Below are 20,715 nucleotides of genomic sequence, written 5' to 3'. Positions count from 1 at the left end.
CTCAGAGTCAGAATCATATGTCAAGTAGGGTGACATGTCGTTCTGTGGACTGTTACCTTGTGAACTAGTTCGTTAAAGACAAAGCCGGAATCATATTCATATAGCACTAACATGTTCTCGTCCTGAACATGCATTTTATTTGCCATTGGGTGTTAGACAGCCATTCGTAGTCTTCATTAAGATGTAAACTGTTTTGGAATGTACGCCAAGTTAGGGTTTTGACCCAGATTGCGAGTTAAAATTCACATAAAAATGAAACAGTGCGAGTGGTGCATGGTTTCCTAAGACGACATTGTCTGTTACCAAAAAGTGAAATAAAAAAAAATGTGTTGTCAGGCTATTTATCTACGTTGTATTAACGTTGAACTTTTTTTTTTATTGTTACATTGTTTTTACTTTAATTTCAAACTATGTTCGATGCCGGTAAACTGGTTACAGTAATGAGGTTTGAATGCCACAAATTCGAATTGTCTATATCGTATACAACAACATTTTAATTTAGGACGTTTTAAGAATGATTCATGCCATTAAATGATGATGTCCAAAAACAATTTCACGAATTTGAGTTATAATTGCCATGACGAGTGCCCGAAAAATTCTTAAACCGATTTTAATGCAAAGGGAATCTACAAGTACCAAGATCTCCCATGTACAATCTACCAGGCGAGGCGTTGAAACAATTAAAACTTAGCTTCGCAACTACCACAAAGTATGAATTAACCTTCCTCCGATCACATGATTGGCATGCGATTGATTTCTGTCCATTAGTTAAATGGGGGTTGTAGATTTCATCAATAAAAATAAACAGGAAAGGTATGTAATTTGATTAATTGATAAAGTGAACGTTTATATGAAAGAGATGAGTGGTAAATTGGTGAGCAATTCATCAGCCTACTAATATTGACTCTTTTAATTTAATCTTCCAAAGTTATTTTTAATCACAATACACCTTTTAAGAAAATGAAATAATGGTGAAAGTATCTTTTTGTTATGATTTAGTTATTTACACACGTTTTGATATGATAAAAAAAATATGAAAAGTAGTATCATTTATCTGGATGGTATACAATTTAATGTACAAATAGAAGGATAACCAAGCGAATAATTGTATTTAGTAGTCATGATCAGTAAACCATAAACATTTAAAAAAAAGTTATAAAAAGAAAAAGAGGATCTCAAATCTACGTTAACATACCACAAGACTATCGGAAGCGATATTATCTACATTTCATAGAAAGACGTTATTACAAATCTCTATTTTAAACCCCTACGAATGAGGATAAAACATGCGTAGTGATAATGTCCGTGTCATTTATTAAACATTAGTATTACTTATATCTAAGTCAGATTTATTAAGGGAAGATGAGGCATTTTTTTTACTGGTTTTCAGTAAAACAATTTTCACCAAAAGCACACACCATTTAGCAGTGTGATCATAAAACTGTGAACTATGTTTTTCTGAGGTCTAAGGGTAGTGGACTATTAACTAATGTACCCCACTCTCTTGTGTATCGACTCAGAATCAACAGGGCCCATGTGAATCACATTGATTCGAAATTTGTTTTGCCATAAAATAGTCAAGAAAATGTTCACCTCGATATACCTAACGATATTTATACCATTCTGGGCAATACTTTATAGTTTCATTGAGCCCTGATCCCCGTTTGCACATTTTCATATATTTCCTCCTAAATATGGCTGCACGATTACTGATTTAATATCCATTCATATACCCTTCATTACCTATTATACAAGGAAGACTCTCTTCGGGAATATTCTGCTATCCTTCTATATTCTCACTGAAAAAAAGAGAGAAATAGCAAATTGAATGGCAATCAATGGGTGATATGTAGAATTTTGTAATTTACACTCAGATATAACATTATCAATCTAAGATATATTTTAAATATACCATACTAAAATTATAACTGTATATACAAAGCATGAAGTTGAACATTATATAGCGCTAACCACTACAGAGTGTAGTTTAACTCACAGAAACATATTGTCTTGGACGGCTGCGCTCATTACCTATCATTTAACTGCATTGTTTCCACGAGTACTTTTAGTCTTTAGCTACTGTTCTCATTACTATAATGTTCAAAATACTAAAAAAATGAGAATTTAAAGGATCGAAAAGTCTACTCCATTTTAATGTAATATTGAATAGTTATTATCAGTATCTTGAAGTAATCTTAACATATTAAAATTTAATGATATATACAATGTTATTAAAAAGTAGTCGGATAGAAATAAGAAGATGTGATATAATTGCCTTTGAGACAAATATCGACCAAATTCAAACAAAGTGAATGTAAGCAATCAATTATATGCACCCATACGACCTTCAACAATGAGAAAAATATAAAAGGACCCAAAATGAAAAATATGAAACATTCAATTGAGAACTCTAATTTATGACAAAACAATTTACCAAAAAACAAACAAAAACACAGACAGGACATGGGCTATATTTTTTTTTGTGTAAAAAGCTTAGTATTACAGTTTCATAACTATACTTTGAATGTCTGACATTTTTATTAATATCTCAAAATGAATAAAAACATTCAAAACAAAGATATATGTCAAGATGATAAAGTAAACTTTAAAAAGAAGGGAGTTCGGCAAAATAAATATTTTTCTATGAACATTTGTAGAAAATGGTAAAATAAATCTGCACGCATATCACAAAATGAAATCTTAGCCAATAAAGTTATTTTTCTATATTGATTGAGAAAGTTCCTGTTCCTTTTTTTGTCATGTTTTAAATTTAACTTACTGAAAAAAGTCTATATCATCTCTAAATTTGCTGAAGTAAATATTTCAATTCAGATGAGATTCTGTTGAATATCTTCATACTCTGTCAATTAATGATAATAAACAATACGTCGATCAGACAGGCAACATTATAATATACCCTCAAGTTTATTTATAATGTACGTTTTCTTCTGTCTGCAACCATTATCTTTAATCAAATACAATTTACCGTGTAATTATTTTCATAAAAACACGTTATATTGGGCACAATGTTTAAACACTGAGAAACATTATAAGTAAATATTTTCATTTGAATTTTCTATTTTGTTATATCTGATTTCAATTAAGTACTCATAGCTGTATATATGAAGAGACGAAATGTTTATAGAATGAAAATTCACATTTTTACGAATCTATTTTACATATTACAAATGTATTTCAATTTGAGTAGATAAGTAGTTAACGGATGCGTGGATTTCATCACCAGTCCTTTGATCTCAATTGGTGTTCATTTCACCAAGAAAAGAAAATGTATGTTTCAGTAGTGGTAGAAAATTTGAATTAAATGGGTGGTCGATTAAAATCAAATGATTTTGGTAAAAAATGCAATGAAAAGAGAAATCTGATATTAGTTTGTGGTGTTTAGAAAAGTGTGAAACATATTATTAAGTTATCAATTTGATTTATTCTAAAGTAAAGCTAAAGCAAAGGTGTTTAATTCAACATTTTAAGATCACGTCTTCTCAAGAATTTAAAAGATTGACCAGGTTGTTTAATGGATGTATAATATGACGTTTTAAAGAGTTTTCGTTAATACTTTCATATCTATATCTATATGAAGTCTCAAAAGAAGACTCTGATTCGAATATAATTTGTTTTGGTGTCCAACTACATTAGAATAATACTGATACAATTAATAAGAACAAACACATTTTATTTGCCTTGAAATCAAATAAATTCAAATGTTATATAATTAGAGAGTTACATATATATTCAGATAAAGTATTATATTATAATTTTTTTGTAGATAAACTTTTATATTATGAATATGAATTTATTGTGAGGTACATAAGCGTGGTAGTTTTTACTACTAATTTATACCACAAATAATACGGTTTTTCATGGATATATATAATTTCACTGTACTGGCCCAAACCAGGGACTTTCCGAACCTAACCTTAAAGCTTTTTATGGACATTTTAAAATGGGTGCAAACTTTAAATTGGTAAATGTTGTATTTAAATTATTTACCAAAATAAAGGTGAATATATTTTGATTTATACAATACAGAAACTCTATATATCAACGCGTTAACAGTCGTCATTTTTTTTTATTATTTACTTGAAATGTTTTCGGTCACATTTTTGAGATTTTTACCGAAAAGTATTGACAATAGTGCCAGATCGTGTTTTGATGAAAATATTCTGAAATCTTTTAAGAAAAGTAACACGCATGATTGTTTTGCTCAAAGAAGTAGCATATACTTTTTAAATGTCTTTCGTAACTGCAAGCTGTCAATGGTGCGATATCATGGTAGATTTCTCACATAGCAAATATTGTATTTTGTTGTCTTTCAATAACAAAAGGGGGCCTTAATGGTCGAAAGGTCTAAGACTTGTTCATCTCCCGCAAACACTGAGGTTGTGAGTTCGATTCCTGATCTTAAGAGGTGCGTTCGATCTTATCTTATTTACAGGTTTCCTTCTGTAGTAGATCGGGGAATTTCTATTGGTACTTCTGCGTCTCCAACAAAAACAAACAACCGCTGGAGTTTGTTTTTCCGTTGAGTTGCTAGTTTGCTGCCACCTAAAGAGTTTTTGCAACCAATTTCTTTTGTACATATATATAAGCTCAGTGTTTTGGAAAACGGATTACCTAAAATGCAGTTTAAACAGAATCATTTAAAACATAAACACTTCAAAATGATTTATTAAAAGAAAATATATATAAATACTACAAAACTCAATATCATAAACATGAATATTTACAACGCGGTCAACACGAACTAAAAACATATTGATATTTAATGGAACAAAAGTGGTGACACAATTGCAGCGATACAATTTGTGTTTTTATTGCATTTTCTCAGGATTTTCTTCTGTCGGGTCTCCCTATTTTCGGAGGGACCATACGAATCCCCATTTGTTAGTGCAAGATGCAGCTCTAGATATTACGCCCAAACGACAAGAGCTTAACAAATTTCATTTGACGAACCCGATGAAAACAGAGTTTGAACTTCTCAAAATGCATGTAATATTGAGTGCTGTGGATTGGAAAATCTCTTTAAGCAATAAAAAAGCACTGGAAAATCTTTTATAATAAGGTAATAATGAAATCATTTCTTTTATTTTCAGCCGATAGACTGCTTGGAACTGTATTGTAATATTAAAGGTTATATTTTACGGTAATAATATTAGATATAATTATGCATTGAATATGATTTAGAAATTGGCGGTAATATGTGCATTAACTTGCTGTGCTTTACATGAACTTATCAATTCTATTTATTATGTTTCTAAGAACAATTTGCAGAGAGCTAATGAAAACTATTTGTCCGACATGTTTTCCAATATTTCCGTGGAACTGATTCGTTAAAATTGATAGTGTTATCCCTGATTGGATTTGTTCTTTATTACATAAAGCGCGTAAATGATCATGCACAACAAAGTACTCTCAAAACCTAAGTTTTATTACATTAATTTTCAATATCTTTTGGTTGTTGTCGTTGAAGTTTTTTCGTCATTAGAAACCAGGCCTGGAGGTGGATTGGAGTTGGATATAATTAAAAGGAGTTCTCGTATGAAATTCAATTATTTTCAAAAGATGTTAAGATATTAAAATGTTTGGAAAACTTCATCTTTCTGCTTCTGACATTTTACCTAAAAATCAATAGAAACTATAAATTAAATTTGCTCTTAAAAGTGTATAAAATTATTTACTTGCGTCTTGTCTTGGGTTTTATATACTTATATATATTTCTATACAGTAACGTTATAATCACCGTACCTAACATGTTTTGTCTTAGAACTTGAAAACTTCTTTTGTTAGAATACTTTTTAAAAATAACCATTTTCAAATAAATATTCTTCTTGTCACATGAAAAGGCTGAATTTCTATAATTAAACATATCATTCAAATGGAAAGAATGTCTTCACAATAAACCAACGTTGCGTTTCTTTATTCGTCGAAGATAGCAATATTCGAGTAATTTTCACAACACTTAATACAAAAGTTCCCCTACTCCAGAAACCACAATCCCGAGAACGATATGAATCAACTGCTTCTTGACTCAGCACATACTGACTATTCAGCCTAGGGACTTTCATGTACCAGTGCCCAATTTCATGCGTTTTACATCATACTTTGTTTTTAATACTTTTGAGAAGTGTCTTCATCCAAACAGAATAATTTCTTTTTAGATGAAGTAGTTTTCATGGAAATAAAAAAAGTACGAATAAGACAAGATTTTTTGTAGAAGAGAAATTAATATCCGCTTTTGGCAGTTAATGAGTTTTGAAAAGGAATTTGAAAACAGAACTGTGACAGCAATTGAATGTAATCAAACATTGACAATTCCAAATAATGAGTTTAAATATCTGCGATTTATTATGACGGAAGGAACATAGACATTAACAGCAAAACCTTTTTTGAAGTTCAGTTCAAGATTTGGCTCAGATGCCAGAGGCATGATTATAAAACAAAAACAATACCGGACATACCGATGTTACGACATTCCGCCTAAAGGTTTCAAGCTGTAAAATCACAATTCAAAGGTGAAAAGACTATGCAGGTCTTTGATCATTGGGATAGTTTAGATTATCAGTAATAATAATCCAGATTAGTTAAATGATATGAAATATTAGTCAATTATTGTCGTCAAACCCTTTTTCTTTCATATTTTAATCGTTTGATGCAACAACAAAAATGAACTATAATATGATTTATTAATAAACAAAACAATGATTTCAAAACGGCGTTGTTTGACCCTGATACAAATTACAAAAATACATTGTAAAATACAGCCGTCCTGATTCGGACAAAAAATATAGAACATTGGCAAAAGTATCAATTTAAAGACAGTAGGAACAATTATTATAATACTAACTACCAAGAACCAAATAACAAAGTTTGGCAAGAAACGTATGTAAATTCACATCGAGATCCGAAATTCAAAGCTAGAGTTTTGAAATCCGAGATATTGCAAGACAGCTGGTTTTGAAAACTCGAAACTCAATAATAATGTAACATTCGAAATTGTACATTCAAGATATTTAACAAAACGAACTTAAAGTTATGAAATTGTATATTGAAGATATTTAACAAAACGAACTTATGAAATTGTACGGCAAACGTATACAATATTTCCGGTTGTAACGTGTATTGTTACCAATCTTGTTGTCCCTTTTAAAGTGGAAGGATGAAAAAAATCAGATGTTGCATTTATTGGCGTCCCACAAATTTAAGTTCGGTATCCGAAACAACAAAAAGACATTAAAAGAGGTCAACATACAGACTTCAACAATAGACAGGTGTTTATACAATATACCAAGTTTTATATCGCTCTTCAAATACCTCTGTACCAAATTTTCCATAAACCAAAAAGAAGATGTTCCTTAAAAGACCATTTGCCAATTACCGATTTGATTCTGTTATTACATACTTTTTAAACAAATTACTTCCCTTTGTCAATCGTAGACTGGTTCCATACCTGACAAAATTGGCTTTTGCCAATGCAAAGCATGATGAATTGAAAGTTATGAATCCACAGTTTAACTAATTTTTTCATGAAAAATAATTTATGATGTCAAAAATATTAAGCTAAACAACAAATTAATGTAATTAAAAGATTTCAAAACCTTATAGATTATTCACATTGCGCACAGGTAAATTTGCTCTTTCTGCTAGCTCTCCATTGTAAATACAATTTAATGTCCCTCATAAGGGAGACAACTAAAAAAGGGATCTCTAATTACAGGGTCAATCACGGGAAATTGCAAATAGCCTATTGAGATAGACACATAAACTTTTGGTGGGGTTAAGGTGGTATGGGTGTCTTTTGCCATCTTGGATTGTAAAAAGCAGAGAACCTAAGGTCCAGATTTTCTATCAAGTTAGCAAAATTCGATGCAGGAATGCAGATAACTAATGGGAACTTTCATTTAAAAGAACCAATTTATAAGAATATAACTTATAAATATTAATATTTTTACAAATGTACAATAATTTTGGTTGTTTTTAAAAGTTTTCAAATTGGCATTTTAAAGGGAGGTAACTCTAAACCAGTGCATTTTCTGAAGGAATCTACATGGAATTTTCCTATTTTGTGTTTTAGCCGGAAAAATGGTACGGTTACCCTATGTTTTCTTTTGATATTCTCAAAGCATTGTCTGAAAGTTACCTTTTCCTTATTTATTTTACAATTTTATCATTTTGTTTAGTTTCTAATCACAAAATTGTGTTTTTTCCTGTATAATCCATACAAAATGTGTCAATCTGTCACAATCTGTAGCTTGAGAAAATGTTAGGTGACTTAATTATGTAATTGATAATTTATGCCCGCGTCACACTGTCCCGATTTTTATATACGATGGACACCCGAATGCGAAAATTGTAAGTTCGTACGAAGTTGGTCCCGATCTCGTTAAAATACCAAAAAGTGACCGAAGCAAGTACGATGAATAACGAAGTCTATTCGATGGTGCCGAAATTATATACGATAGCGAAAGATGGACATACGAAGGTTAACCGAAGACGGGTATTTAAGCTTCATATCTCAGCCGAAGCCTACACGATGGATCACGAAGGCTACACGATGGATTAAGAAGGCTAGACGATGGATTACGATGATGGCGCGATGGCCATACGATGTCTAAAAGATACGAACAGAATTTCGACAACATATCGTTTCTGTACAAGTCTGCCATGCATGGCGGGAAATCAATCTTTTTGTCTACTTCTTATAAAACTTAGTTTATTATCCCCTCGCCTACTACATGTAAGTTGCGTGTAGATACAATTGTTATGGACACTCTAGAACCAAAATACTCAAAACTTGGTATGGTGTTACTCGTTAAGAATATCTTAAGCGCTATTGACTTTAAAGTTCAAAGGTCAAGGTCACAGTGGCAGTTGTATTACAAGGCAATATCGCCCTTGTGGACACTCTAAAACCAATATTCTTCAAAAGATTTTAACCACATTTGGTATATTGTTCCTCCTTGTAATGATCTGACATTTTTTACGTTCAAGACCAAAGGTCAAGGTCATGCAGATGGACTTGTTTTTTCTCCTTGAAATAGCATAATAAACAGGAAATTGGTTGCTCATTTTTAACCTGCTGGTTCTAAAGACAATATTAAAGGTATTTCCAGTTACTGAATGTTTTGGTTGATTTCTAAAAAAATAGTTTATGTATCAAATATGCATATTCAATTTACAATTTTCTGCATGTGTCATATACAAATATAGTGTCCATATTTGTCCCCAATATGTTACATACGAGGGGATGCCACGCTCGGCATTGCCTTGTTTGAACTGTAAAATCTGTGCACTAGTCTGAATAATCACCCATTATTATGCCCATGTTTACTGATCTATCTTAAAGGTAAGGTAATGGGTTCGTTGATCCCTTTTAAGAAGAAAAAAAGAGCTCTTTCCAGGAGAATATCATAATAATATAGACAAAAGGAAGGATGTGGGGAAAGCAACAAATGCGGCAAAATATGACATATAGAAAACAAAATGGTTATGGAGTAAACGTTCGTGTGACAACAACTCAGACGATACATAAAAAATCAGAAAAAGTTGGTTTCCCTATATACGTGTACCTGCAGTGTTGGTGTACGAGGCGCGTTTATGATTTTCATTATGTCACTTGATATGAAAAATTGACAAAAAATAATATTTTACTTGTAAAAGTAAATCCTGAGCCTGTAATAGCTGCTCTTCTTGTTCCATTTGAATTAATAGAATGTTCTTGTTCTCATAGAATCATATGATATGAGCTCCATATTTTGTGAACGTCTTTCTTAACTGTCGTATTAGACTGACCAGTGCATATCGCGCATGGCACTTTAAATGTATTTTAGCGCGAAAATTAACTTTTACATTTAGCTGGATTTATTGCCGTCGTAGTTCCATCTTGTCGCCTTCGTACTCTTATTCGATGGCAACACGACGGGATTACGAGGTCTTCACGAAGTCGTGTTGCCATCGTAAGACCTTCTGATATCTTCGTGATTCATTCGTGTAGACATCGCAATGTCAAAACTGCCCGATGGAAACGATGGAAACACGAATGCAATACGATGTGCAAAGATGCATTCCCGGTGACATTACGATGGTAAGGATGGGGATACGAACTCAATACGAACCCTCAACATCGGACGCACCTTCGGGGATTTTTTAACATGTTAAAAAATTTAGAACCCTTCCCGAAGTTGTCCCCGAAGGCTAGAAAAAGTGGCCGATGGTTAAAGATGGTTAAAGATGGCACTACGAATAGCCCGATCTGGATACGATCAGTCCCGATTTTGAAAATTTCCATTATCGTGTTGCCATCGGCGTAAAAATCGGGACAGTGTGACGCGGTCATTACAAAAACATTAATACAAACACACATCTTTTTAAAAGTATTTTAAACATTAAAGTATTCTAGCAAATATAGAAAGCACGATCAAAGTAGTGAACCTGTTGAAAGTAATCGTATTATAAACACTCTAATATCGGCGACTGTCTTTCTTGTGAGGTTTTATACAGTAACGTCATTAGCAGAACATGAAGACGAGATTTTGTCAATGCCATGAACAATCATGTACAGAATTCAGTACACAAAAAAACCTGGAATATTTAAGATTTGCTTAAAAATATGAATTAACGAATTGATGTTTATCCCTTAAAATGCCAGATACAATGGTTGAACAGCGATCTTATAATCATAACCTTAACCAAGAAGAGATACAATTAAAAGCAGCAAAAATTATACAAAAATGAACATGCATTTGTACTATCAAAATCATATCAACACAAACTCATATCTTTATATGGACATAAATTGAAAAGAATCATTTTACTAGATTTTAAAAGTGCTGTTTATGATAACTTTTCTTTGTAACTGAAATTTATAATTTCCTGCATCATTTAACTTTTTGTATCCTATTTTAAAGAAATACTAATAGTAACACATTTTATGCCACAATATTTTGTACCCTAAAGTCAAAAGATATTAAAACTGCTATTGTAGATCAAAACAAACACACTTAATATTATAGTATCATTAGCAAGCTCCTTAGGGACCACTTTAATCTTTTAGAACTATATCTTACTATCTTTCAACTTCTAAGCACTTTCGTCAATAGAAAATACAATTTTCATAACTACACTTCATATCTATAAAGCCATTAAAGGTGGATGGATATTATCGAGATTTTAAATAAATTAATAAATGAAAATATTTGCTTGCGATGGTCTTTCCATATTGTCTCCGTGAAGAAGTATTTAGAAACTTTGTATGTCAAATGTTGATTACTAATGATAAAATCTATTAAAATTCTGCCTTCAGCAAAGAGGCATATGGTGGCTAACTAATGTTTGTCATAAACTTTTATTATATTGTATATATTGTTATTAAATGTATTGAAATGAAATTCCCAGAGACAAATTTCATCACGTATTGTTTTACGCTGTGCTGACTATTTCAAAATGAATATTAGAAAAAAAAGAACTAATGATATAAAATGATAGAAATAAAATCCCTTCTTATATAAATATTGATAGCCTTGAATTTGTTTAGAATCACAGACGTAGCACGAAGTTCTTTGGTATGCAATCGTACGCTCAACACAAGAAAAGCTGATTTAACCACACACAAAAAAAATCATCGTATATGAATCAGTCTAATTATATTATAAGAAACTCTATTGTTACATCTGTCCGATCAAAGTTATTTAGTGATATACATTGATGTATATATGATGATTTTGATTTCTTTTAAACATTTTTTAAACAGTTGCACTGCAAGATTTTATGTCTGGTTTATTGATTTCTGTTGTTTGCTTAACGTTCAGTGACAATATTTCATGCATATTCTGAAAGACAACTAAGAAATATTTATACAATAGGCAGGTCCTGTAATGAAGGCCGAGTATGATAAATAGCGGGAAATTTGGACATATATTTGAAAGTTACGGGCCAAAGTTTTTGAATTCTACCGTTGTTTGGATTATTTTCAAATATTGTTTTAATGTCAAACTAATTAAATTGATGTATACAACAGTAAAATATATCTGAAATAATAAATGTGAGATAAAAACAAATGATAAGATACAAGCTTACCATAATGGGGTCATCTTACGAACTTGAAATTTAGGAAATCGAGAAGACTACATCATAAAAGCAATGATATGCCTTCTAACGAAAGTACATAACGGAAAATTCAGTTAATAGGCATTCTAAGATAATATTCTTAAAACTCCATTTTAAGTAAACCCTTTTGTCTGCTAATTTGAAATTTAGCATGAAGATCTGCGGAAGCAGTGAAAGTACTAGTAAAAAAGTGATGCATTGAAACCGTTTTTATCTTTTAATAATTTTCTTATATATATATATATATATATATATATATATATAACCATACGCCTCTGGGATGGAAAAGGAGGAAAGATGTATGTTACACGTTTTTCATTACAAAAAAAAAATACATATATATAGCTTTTACTAAACACCTATTTAAATGAAAGTGCTATTCTGTATTTTAGTCTCAACTGGCTTCCCGAGGCTGCAACTTGGATTTGATAACTATTAGTTTTTGGAGAAGAAACTCTTTACTATGCTCTTCAAAAAGGATTACAACAGTTAAGAGTTTATACAAGTTCGGGACGACCTTTAATTATAAAAAAAAAAAAGAAGATCTGGTATGATTGCCAATGAGACAACTCTTCACAAGAGATCAAATGAAACAGAAATTAGCAAATTAAGGTCATCATACGGCCTTCAATAATGAGCAAATCCCATTCCCCATAGTCACCTATAAAATGCCCCGAAAGACAAATGTAAAACAATTCAAACAACAAAAGTAACGGCCTAATTTATGTACAAAAGAATTAATGAACTTCAAATATGTAACACAGTATACCAAACGGCAACCTCAAATATGTAATAAAATTGAGAAAGGAAATGATGAATATGTCAAAGCGACAACCACCCGACCATAGAGCAAACAACAGCCGAAGGCAACCAATGGGTCTTCAATGTAGCGAGAATTCCCGCACCCGTAGGTGTCCTTCAGCTGGCCCCTAAAATATGCATAATAGTACAGTGATAATGGACGTCATACTTAACTCCGAATTATACACAAGAAACTAAAATTTAAAATCATACAAGACTAACAAAGGCCAGAGGCTCCTGACTTGGGACAGGCGCAAAATTGCGGCGGGGTTAAACATGTTTATGAGATCTCAACCCTCCCCCTATACCTCTAGCCAATGTAGAAAAGTAAAACAATAACAATACGCACATTAAAATTCAGTTCAAGAGAAGTCCGAGTCTGATGTCAAAAGATGTAACAAAAGAAAATAAATAAAATGACAATAATACATAAATAACAACAGACTACTAGCAGTTAACTGACATGCCAGCTCCAGACCTCAATTAAACTGATTGAAAGATTATGTCTTCATCATATGAATATCAGGTACAATCCCTCCCGTTAGGGGTTTAGTATCATACTATCATAAAATATATGAGAAGAACATAACCCGTGTCATGCCAACAACTGTTTTTTTTAGAAATAAATGTGTTTAGTTCCGATGCAAAGACCCTATCAGTGAATCAATGTTAAAGCCAAAATATGCAATCTTTAATGACCTGACAACAGTATCGTAACTATATCCCCTTTTAATAAGTCTATTTAAAGGTTTTGTTAGTTTCTGAGGAGAATACTGACATTTTTGTGCTTTATAAAGAATATTTCCATAAAATTTTGGATGTGAAATACCTGAACGTATAAGATGTCTGCATGTTGAGTTATATTTACGAATTATTTCCTTATACCGGTGATAAAATTTAGTAAATGTTTTGACCAGTTTGTGATATCGAAAACCCTGGTGTAATAATTTTTCAGTAATACATAAATTTCTCTCGCTAAAATCTAATACATTGTAACATACACGAGCGAATCGTACAAGTTGAGATATATAAACACCATAAGATGGTGACAAGGGAACGTCACCATCTAAAAATGGATAATTAACAATAGGAAATGAAAAATCATCTCTTTTATCATAAATTTTTGTATTAAGCTTCCCGTTTATGATATAGATATCAAGATCGAGGAAAGGGCAGTGGTCATTGTTATCATTAACTTTATTTAAAGTAAGTTCTACAGGATAAATTTCTTTAGTATACATACTGAAGTCGTCATTATTTAGAGCCAATATATCATCCAAATATCTAAAAGTATTGTTAAATTTTTGTATCAAATGTTGTTTTGATGGGTCTTTGCTAATTTTAGTCATAAATTGTAACTCATAACAATACAAAAACAGGTCCGCAATAAGTGGTGCACAGTTAGTCCCCATTGGAATTCCAATAACTTGACGATATACGGAATCTCCAAAGCGAACAAAAATGTTATCAAGTAAAAATTCAAGTGCATAAATAGTATCAAAGCATGTCCAATTGACATAGTTCTTTTGTTTATTGCTACTAAAAAATGATCTAAAAGAGTTTGAACATATGTACTCGCATTCCGACTTTTTAAATGCCCAGTTAATTAGGGATGTGAATTTTTTCTTAATAAGAATATGAGGCAAAGTGGTATATAGGGTAGAAAAATCAAAACTTTGAACACAATATACCAAACGACAACCTCTGATTTACACGATCCTGACTTGGGCCAGGAAAATACATACAGAATGTTGCGGGATTAAACTCGTTTGAAGACGCCCAACCCTCCCTTAACGAACTATGAGGATCAGTAGAACAAGACTATACTCATCAGATGGATACAATTAGAAAAACATCTAACAAAAACATAGGGTGGACGTAGCCGGGTACTTGTACATCCAAATAACATGCTTAAAAAGACACTTAGTATACAGTTTTGAGCGTACTCGCAGTATAACACTTGTTTGAGTAGCAGTTTTTGCCAGATACCGATAATAGATTTTAAATATATTTGTAAGTGCCTGTGCACTAGAGTACTATTATGATATATATTTAACATACGAACACAGAATATGATAGTTCTCTTTTTTGATGAACTCTCATTTTCTATGATCTATGCTGAGTTTAGTTCTTGATATATGATAGACAATTCTAATCCCACCATATCATATTCATTCGTGATGTTAATCTTATTACAGATATATTTTTTATATGATTGCTAGTTGTTTAATGTCCAGTGACCTATCCCAATTACGATGCTAATATGTTAATGTGAATTTAATATAATTATGCTTGAATGATTGATAGTTGGTCGACGCTACATTCAGCACTATTGGCAAAATCGTGGCGATCAGTTTTTATTGGTTGAGGAAGCCAATTTGCCCGAAGAGAATCAAAGATCTACGGTAGGAAAAATTATGTTCTTGGTCAATTATAATATTGGAGTCAAACTCACAGCCTCAGTGTTGACAGAAATCTATGAGTACGCAGAGGCGGTTAATCGTCGATAGGAAAAAAACGGATATTACCAAACAGTTTACAGTGGATTAATTCCTAATGTAACCAAAAATCTATTTTAGCTTGACGTTAGTTGCATGAATTTTTTTTGTGCATGGGAGTTGTTTTTTAAGTTTAAATAATAAGATGAAGTATGATCCTCAATAACTAAGTCAACTATCCACTACAGTACAAATGACTTGCATGTAAGCAACTATACGTCACCATTTGGCCTTCAACAATGATCAAACCTATTACCGTCTTTTTCCAATATATGTGTAGACTTGTGTTATACCTGGTTTCCATCTTTGTATTGGTAGATTGGTCTGTTTTGTTAGATTTTGTGTTCTAATTCATTTTTTTGTAATTTTTAATACTTGTTTTTTTCTCATATCTTTTCAAGAATACCATATTTACATATACGTTGTTAGGGGTTGAAACTTCAAAGTCCCTTCTATTATAGTAAAGGATGTTTATAAAAAATGTTTGCATTTTCATCTATTCCCACTTTCGAATTTTTAAAGACAATTAATAACAAACTGTCTCTTTATTTCTTTTATTTTAAAAAGAGACAGAATATACTAAGAGGGGAGATAAAAAACATATTTTGAACATACATCTCAAGCTTTATACCTTTTTTAACTTTGCTTCATTTCCCCTCAGTTTTCAATTCATTTCTCTCAATAAACAATCCAGTTGTATACTGTACCCGCCAAATATCATAGTTTTCGAAAGCTTATATCTAAAAATCAGCGAAGTATAAGCAATATTGTTCAATTTTGACTCAAGTCAAATTAACATTGCATATGTGCTTTGAGTTTCAAAGCCATTATGATTGATATAAACTGATAGACTATATATATATAGATTTGCCATACGAATATTTCAGACAGTTTGGACCATGTGAATAATATGAATAATGTTTTTGACAAAAAACAGTTTAATTTTATAGGGGAAAAACTACTGCCTACAGTTATATAATACCGATATATCCAGTAACAAAGTACAAAAACTGGGTATGGGAATCCATGGGAATGGGGTATACTTATAATAGATCCATTAAATGAGCATTTATTCGGAAAAATATCACGGTCGATGAATAAACAGTTGACCTATATACCGTTTCTCTGTAGAATGCTATTTAAGAATATCTAGAAAAGTTCTTGAACTTTTTTAATTCACGATTTTTGAACAAAATTTGATCAGGCAGCTACTGTGTGTACAAAGACATTGTTGAGTATATACAAAAATGATACGAATCAACGAGACAAAAAAATAAGGTCATCATCTAATAGAGCATTAAAACAAAAGACATGTCTATTCAATATTTTAAACCCTAAGGCAGCAACCATTTGATGATTTTCTGGGGGGGGGGGGGGGGGGGGGGGCTATGGTTTTTTTTTTCTGGACAAGGCGAAAAACAATTTATTTTTTTCACAAGTCAAAAACAATATTTTTCTTTCAATTTTAGCATTACATAAAATGGCAGTTGAGGGTGATACAAACAATTTTTTTTTCCTCAGAATCAAAAACAAATTATTTTTTTCTCCAAAAACTGGAAACAAACAACCCCCCCCCCCCCCCCCCCCCCCCCCCAGAAAATCAAATGGTTGCTGCCTAAATAGTTAAAATGTAGGGAGAAAAAAATCGAAAAAAACCACGAACACTTTTCAAAGAACTGCAATCAACAATAAACTCCATAAACAACAAAAAAGAACAGACATACACATGGACTTATAGCCAGACTAATTAGACTTTTAGCATTCAATGATCCCTCTTCTTTCGTCTGGGAAAACTATAAAAGTACAAAGGAAAATGTGCAATATATATATTTCAAAAAGCGAAAGAGTCAATAATATAGGTAGAAAAATAAAAAGCTGCAGGGGCCTGTTTTTATATTATGATTGTACATTTTAACTTTATTAAACAAAACATATGACAAAAAATAATAATATCTTTGTATATAAAATTGAACAAACTAATCGTAAATAGTTAAAATTAAATATGTAATCGGTAAAATCACTATATGCTAGAGTGAGCTGAATTCGAAGTGTCACGGTTTCATATTACTTAAAAAAATTCAAAGGCAAATCTCGTGCATCTTTCATATAAATCCTAATAGCGGAGAGCTTCGATAAACAGGCCCCTGGGTTGTTTTATTTTCGTTTTAAAATTGAAGATCGCAATTAAATAAGAATTAATCTTTTCTGTTTCATTTATTGGCTTCTATATGCAGAAGCTTTCAATTTCTATATATATACAATATTGTAGCTTTGAATATATATATACAAAAGCTGGGACTATAAGTATAATAGTCCCAGACAAAAGTAAGTTTAGGTAGAACTGTACTGGTTTTTTTTTTTGTTAAGAGAGGGGTTCGAGTTCTTTCAGTAAATTCATTAAGTGTTGTCTCTTTGGGTTTTTTTTCTCGACAAAAATAGAACATTGCATAAAAAAAATTAATTTTGAACATATAATAAATTTATTTTATGAAATCGGTATCTTATTAATTATCCCTGGTTTATTTGTTTCTTGGATTATATACTATTAGGTCTTAATCTAAATAAATAAATTATATACAAAGAGTAAAACGTTCAATTGTATGAAGTTATGTTCATATCCAAGTATCATTTCCTTGCAACAAAATAAATGCTCTCAATTTGCTATATATAGCCCCTTCATTTTATTTAAAGAAGAGATATTCAAGAACCTAAAAGAAAGTAAACAATATTGATATATAAATTGAACCAATTATTGAATTAACTTGTGGGTGATTTTCAGAAAATGTTTGTTATCTTCTTTAATCATTATAGATTGGGTTTTTTGGGGAATTTTTTTTAATTTTATATCAAAATATAAAGAGTAGAAAAAATGAAATGCAAACACTTTCCAATGATTTTATTCATTTACACTGATATAAACCACCATCAAAACATTAAAAAAATATCCATGTATATAATCGAAATTTGCATTTATGTACATTTTATAGTTTTTCATATTGTTTTACCCATTTTAGGAATTTTATCTCTGCGATATATACCTATTAAGAGACAGTGTGTATCCGGTGTCAAAGTACGAAACAGTGGCTATAAATCCTTATCGCAGCTTTTGCCTCCGGAAGTTCAGTTATGAGTTATCTCTCTAATGATTAAAACTAACAGATAATGATTGTTTTTACAGAAACAGAAGCAAGTATGCTTTGCCTGTGGACAAAAATGAGGTGTGTAACTGTTGTATGACATTTCTTCTAAAACTCCCTGCAGCTACATGATCTCTAATGACGGAGGTTTAGAAAAATGTTATTTTTCCAGTGTTTTTACATTTATTAAAACAATCATAACGCTAGATCAATTTTCTATTTTTTACAATATCAAAAGCTGCACCGGTAAATCATATGGAAAACTATTTTTAAGTTGTTTATTTGGTGCAAATCGCCAAAAAGATTATTTGGATATAATATATGTATTTCAGCCTATGCATTGCGATAACTATATTCAATTTATTACTTGATTTTTTAATTTTTTTATTATTCTGTAGTTGACCAAAAATTCGATTGCAATACATTTTTTTTTAATGTTAGCGGTTAATATTAATGTTCAAAGGCATAGTTTTATTGAACAGTTATTTTTCCAAAAGGTTTATACACATCTTACCTGCGAAAGCAGTTTATTACAAGAATATAAAAAAACTTTGTTTTCCTGTCCATCTGATAATCAAAGTCAAGCTTAAGGAATAAAACAATCTGATTATAGTATAATAAAACTTTACTAACAGTAAAGCACAGACGCGTGTGAAGCTTTGCATTTAAATGAAGTAAACCCCGTCCTTGATAAACTTATGTGTCTGTAAACTGTTGTTTTGATATTGGAAAAAAATACACCAACTGACAATAAGGGAGATGGTATACTCGCAGCTGAAATTGCATCAGTAGTTGTATCAAAATGTTAGAAATAGTTAAATTGAACCTAAATATTTCTTAACTTACACATGAACTTTTTATACTAACTTGTCCCGGACTTAAATTTGTAAATAATATCCCGGCTTTTGGCTTTAGTAGCTTTGGTCCTTTGCAGTTTCAATAGCTCTTCAACGTCTGTTTTAGGTTTTGGATTATAAACTATGTTATATCCTGGTACTTTTGATAACTATTTACACCACTGGGTCGATGCCACTGCTGGTGGACGTTTCGTCCCCGAGGGTATCACCAGCCCAGTAGTCAGCACTTCGGTGTTGACATGAATATCAATTATATGGTCATTTTTATAAATTTTCTGTTTACAAAACTTTGAATTTTTCGAAAAACTAAGGATTTTCTTACCCCAGGAGTAGATTACCTTAGCCGTATTTGGCACAACTTTTTGGAATTTTGGATCCTCAATGCTCTTCAACTTTGTATTTATTTGGCTTTTTAACTATTTGGATCTGAGCGTCACTGATGAGTCTTGTGTAGACGAAACGCGCGTCTGGCGTATAAAATTATAATCCTGGTACTTTTGATAACTATTTAGCCTCAAGCATCTGCAAGGGATATGTATTGGTGAAATGCTCATACCGGTATCAGGAACTATAGAATTGGTGACTTCAATTCCATACTACCATTGTTCTGACATCACTAAAGAAATATTTATTGTCGAAATGCGTAAATGGAACTGTTGTAGTGAACTAATGGGACATGATCTGCCTATCCTTCCGGGTAGGTGAGATCGCCCAGTTGATTTGTTGCTCAGTCTAAATTTATTTGGTACTGTGCTTTGTAAACTGTTCGTTTTCCGGTGATTCTTTTATTTATGCCATTGTATTTTTTTCAACCTATAAATTTTTATCATCTTGGTATCTTCTGTTTTGTTTTAACCGACATTTTCATATAATAACATCTCTCAAACTTCTTATATCATTGCATTTATTAATATTCAAAAATATATCAGCTACCCAATAATGCACTTTCCATTTCTATGAGCAATAAGCCAGCAGCATGCACCTGAAAACGGGGTACATATCTCCCATTTGATACGATATTCCAGGGTTTGTAATTCTTTGATAAAGGGTTGCTGCTCACACGTTAACTATTAAAGCAACAGTTCCAAGTGATGGATTTGAAATCATCCCTCTATAAATTTTCCGGACGCCACCACTAGTTGTTTTATTTTTTTTTTATGGAATATCTGTTTTACAGATAACGGATCTGTTTCAATCGGATTACGGATCTGTTTCAATTGTAACCACAATCCCCATCCGCTTTTGTACAAATGTGACACTACAGAGTTAGACTTATCACCGGGGTTTGTACTTACAGTTGGC

Source organism: Mytilus edulis, chromosome 1 (genome assembly GCF_963676685.1).
Source record: "Mytilus edulis chromosome 1, xbMytEdul2.2, whole genome shotgun sequence".
NCBI classification, from domain to species: Eukaryota; Metazoa; Mollusca; class Bivalvia; order Mytilida; family Mytilidae; genus Mytilus; species Mytilus edulis.
This window is presented reverse-complemented; position numbering follows the sequence as displayed.